Here is a 4,866-nt window from a genome sequence, read left to right as displayed (position 1 = left end):
AGTCTATTCTTGTTTTTAGAGAGTTGGAGTCTTACTCTATTGCCCAGGCTGGAGTGCCTTGGCACATTCAAGACCACTCCAGCATTGACTTGCTGGTCTCTGGCGATTCTTCCACCTCAGCCTTCCAAGTAGCTGGAACTACAGGAGTGCGCTACCACGTCCGGCTAGTATTTGATTTATTGTAGAGACGAGGTCTCACCAAGTTGCCTGGGCTGGTCTTGAACCCGCGGCCTCAGGCAATCCACTCGCCTCAGCCTCCCAAAGTGCTGGGATTACAGATTGAGCCTATTAGAGTCTTTTATGTTTACTAAACATACTATTATGACAGTAAAGTTTTATTTCTTTTTTTCTTAAGCCTGCAGCAGCTATTTAAAAAAAAAAAATTGTAATGCTCTGGCTAACCCTGAGTAGACTAACCAAATATCTGAATAAAGGAAGGAGTTGCTAATGCATTGGATAATGGGATAAAGTTCACTAAAATGTGTTGAACGCTTCACCTCCTGGGCTCTGTGTCATCCTCATGTTAATCCTCCCAACAATCTCTTGAGGTGGGCAGTGTCTCCCCACTCATAGATGAGGAAGGGAGACTCAGAAAGGTTCAGCAACTTGATCAAAGTCTTACAGTAGGGGTGGCAAGAGTGGGAGTAGCGCGGAGGAGTGGAGAAGGAACCCAGGACAGAGCTGCCACCGCCTCGTCTTCCCTCCACTAGACCACATGGAGTTCTGAAAGGAGCTTGAAGCTTTCCTGAGGGAACCATCTGCCAAGCATGACTCTTCATGGACGGTAAATGATTTCTTTCACTCACTCATCCATCCAGTCTCTCCACACACGTGTGGAGCACTGGGCACCTACTCTGTGCAGGCCTTGCCTTGGGTACGGGAAACAGGGACTATGAGGTCCAGTAACTACAAGGCGGGTCTTGCTCCCGTGTGGGCGGCAAGAGGAAGCGTTTTCCAGGCAGAGGGAACAGCATGCCAGAAGATAGGATGAGGCCTCCAGGGCCACAGAGGAAGTTCAAGTTGAGAAAAGAAGTGGCCCTGAACAAGGTTGAGGGCACGTGAGTTCTTTTTTTTTTGTTTGTTTGTTTGAGTTGGAGTCTTAACTCTTGCCCAGGCTGGAATGCAATGCCACGCTCATGGCCACCACAGTCTCAGCCTGCTGGGCTCAGGACATCCTTCTGCCTCAGCCTTGCCAGTAGCTGGAATCACATGCAGCGCTACCACGCCTGGCTTATGTTTTGATTTATTGTAGAGATAAGGTCTCACCAATTTGCCCAGGCTGGTATCGAACCCCTGGACTCAGGCAATCCTCTCGCCTCAGCCTCCCAAAGTGCTGGGATTAAAGGCATGTGAGTCCTATGTTGGATTAGTCCTGCCCCCCACCCCCCGCCATTCTCTCCATTCCTGGGTCTGCAGAGTTGCCAGATGCAAGCTTGGTTCTGGGCGGAGTGTTGTTCAGTGTTCTCCACGGTGTGTCGTGGTCTAGTTGGACTTGACAACGACAGCAGGTCTGTGTGGCTGGGTACTCTAGGTGCTTCATTCTGCCATGAATCTGTACTGAGCACTGTTCAGGGAGCATTTGCATCCCCATCTCTAGACATGGGGTGCTGTTTCCTGTGAGATAGGATGCTCTCCACTTCCTCCCCTCAGACCATCTCCTTGGCTGTTAGGCTTTCCTCCTTCATTCCCAAATCTGGTTTTCCAGTGGATTCAGATGGAGAGTTCACGGCAAGACAACATCTTTTCTCCTCTTCCTCCTTGCATTAGTCAGGGCTCTCCAGACCAAAAAAAAAAAAAAAAACCCAGTTGGTTTCCTATTAAGCTAAGATGGACCAAATCCAAGGTGAGTGGATTGCCTGAGCCCACAGGTTCGAGACCCGCCCAGGCAACTTGGCAAGACCTCATCTCTACAATAAATAAAAATTAGCCGGCCATAGTAGCGCGCACCTGTAGTTCCAGCTACTTGGAAGGCTGAGGCAGCAGGATCGCCGGCACCCAGCAGGTCGAGGCTGCAGTGGCTGGGAGCAGCCACTGCACTCCAGTCTGGGTAACAGAGTGAGACTCCAACTCAAAAAAAAAAAGATGGACCAAATCAAGGGGTTAGACATGTCCAGAGCAACAGGCACTTCTAGACTTTTATCTTCTTTCACTGCAGCAAGAAACTTGACACTAGCTTTAATTTTACTAGGACTAGTGCTGAATATGAATGGTGTAGGTTCAAGACCAGCCTGAGCAACTTGGTGAGATCTCGTCTCTATAATAAATTTAAAAATTAGCTGGGCATGGTGGTGTGTGCCTGTAGTTGCAACTATTTGGAAGGCTGAAGTGGAAGGATTGCCTGAACCCAGCAGGTCGAGGCTGCAGAGGCCATGAATGTGCCACTGCATTCCAGTCAGTGACAGAGTGAGATTGCAACTCAAAAAAAAAAAAAAAGGAAAGTGCAGATCAAAATCTTTCAGAAAGAGGAAATGAAGTGACTGAACTTTGTCAAAAGAAAGAAATGGAGTCTCTTGAGAAATCATCTGTCCAGAAATAGTATTACCTGAAGCAAGAGGAGGAAGGTTCTGGAGCAAGTGACAAGATAAGCTTGCAGATGAAGAACTGAAAACCTTCAGAAAGTGACCAAGACCTTGAAGCAAGCCTGGACAAAATCATTTGTTTTTCTCAAAGCCAAGTTATTCCCCTTGAACTCATGATCATTGGTTGAGGGTGCAGGAAGTTGAAAGAAATCTCTTCATCTCCAGACAAAGATGAGATGAAGACAAAAAGATCATAGATGAGAAAGAGGAGAAGACAGAGATCACAGATGAGACAAAGAATAATGAAAACCGTGACTAAACTTGAGCTTCTAGAAGTGAGCCTCCATACATCTGATGATCCAGATGGAGCACTGTTCAGGGAGCATTTGCACCCCCATCTCTAGACATGGGTTGCTGTTTCCTCTGAGACATGAGTAATAACTTGGAATCAGGAGATGGAGATAGTATTTATGACCAGACAAGAGGAGCCAGGAGGAACTAACTGATGTTGAAAAGTCAAGCGCACATTTAAACATCTAAGACAGAGAGAAAAATCAATTCTAGCCGGGCTCGGTGACTCAGCCTGTAATCCCGCGCCTTTGGGAGGCTGAGGTGAATGGATTGCCCTAGCCCGTGGGTTCGAGACCCACCTGGGCAGTGAGACCTCATCTCTACAATAAATAAAAAAATAAGCCGGGCGTGGTAGCGCATGCCTGTAATTCTGGCTACTTGGAAGGCTGAGGCGGAAGGATCGCCGGAGCCCAGTAGGTCGACTGCACTCCAGTCTGGGCGACAGAGTGAGACTCCAACTCAAAAAAAAAAAAAGAAAAATCAATTCTACATCAACTCCCTCCCCTCAGACCATCTCCTTGGCTGTTAGGCTTTCCTCTTTCACTATCAAATCTGGTGTTTTCAGTGGATTCAAATGGGGAGTTCATGGCAAGATGACATCCTCTTCCTCCCTGCATTATTCAGGGCTCGCCAGAGGAAAAAAAAATAGTAGGAGATATATAAAGAAATTTATTTCAAGGAAAAGACTTACATGATTATGAGGACTGGCAAGTCTGGAATCTGCAGGGCAGGCTGGAAGCTTTCAGGCAGGAGCTGAGGCTGAAGTCCAGTTCCCAGGCAGAATTTCTTCCTCAGAGAAACCTCAGTTTTGTTCTTCAGGCTCTTTGATTGGATGAGGCCCACCCACATCATCAAAGATAATTTCCTTTTGAGGCCAGGAGTTCAAGACCAGCCTAGGCAACATAGTGTGACCTTGTCTTCATAAAAAAATCAAAAAATTAGCCATGTGTTGTGGCATACACCTGTAGTCCCAGCTACTTGGGAGGCTGAGGCAGGAATGCCTGAGCCCAGGAGTTGGAGGCTGCAGTAAGCCATGATTGTGCCACTGCACTCCAGTCTGGAAGACAGAGTGAGAATCTAACTCAAAAAAAAAAAATCCAACTTTTTACAATTCAGCAAAAAACAAATAACCCAATTTAAAAATGGACCAAAGATTAGAATAAACATTTATCTAAAGAAGATATACAAGCTGGGCTTGGTGGCTCAGCCTGTAATCCCAGCACTTTGGGAGGCTAAGGTGAGTGGATTGCCTGAGCCTGTGGGTTCGAGACCCGCCTAGGCAACTTGGTGAGACCTCATCTCTACAATAAAATAAAAAACTAGCTGGGCGTGGTAACGCACACCTGGAGTTCCAGCTACTTGGAAGGCTGAGGCAGAAGGATTGCCAGAGCCCAGCAGGTGGAGGCTGCAGTGACCGGGAGTGGCCACTGCACTCCAGTCTGGTGACAGAGTGAGACTCCAACTCAAAAAAAAAAAAAAAAAAAAGATATACAAATGGCTAACAAGCACAAGAAAGGATGCACAACATCATTGGTCATTAGGAAAATGCAAATAGAACGCACAATGAGATAACACTTCTTACCTACTAGGATGGCTATCAGAAAAAAGACAAGACAATAACAAGTGTTGGTAAGGACATGGAAACATTGGGACTCTCATTGGTTGCTGGTAGGAGTGTAAAATGGTATAATCACTTTGGAAAGTAATTTGACACGTCCTCAAAATATTAAACATGGGATTACCGTATGATCCAGAAATTTCATACCTAAGAAAAATGAAAACATATGTATGCACAAAAACTTGTACACAAATGTTCGTAGTAGTATTATAATCATCACAGCTAAAACATGGAAACCATCCCAATGTCCACTAGCTGAATGGATAAATAAAAAATGGTGTATTCATATAATCAAATTTATTATTATTATTATTATTATTTGAGTTGGAGTCTCACTCCATTGCCCAGGCTGGAGTGCAGTGGCACACTCACTGTCAC

This window comes from Carlito syrichta, unplaced genomic scaffold (assembly GCF_000164805.1).
Source record: "Carlito syrichta isolate Samal-C Ts95f unplaced genomic scaffold, Tarsius_syrichta-2.0.1 Scaffold307839, whole genome shotgun sequence".
Classification (NCBI taxonomy): domain Eukaryota; kingdom Metazoa; phylum Chordata; class Mammalia; order Primates; family Tarsiidae; genus Carlito; species Carlito syrichta.
The sequence above is the reverse complement of the archived record's forward strand: the minus strand, read 5'-3'. Positions refer to the sequence as shown.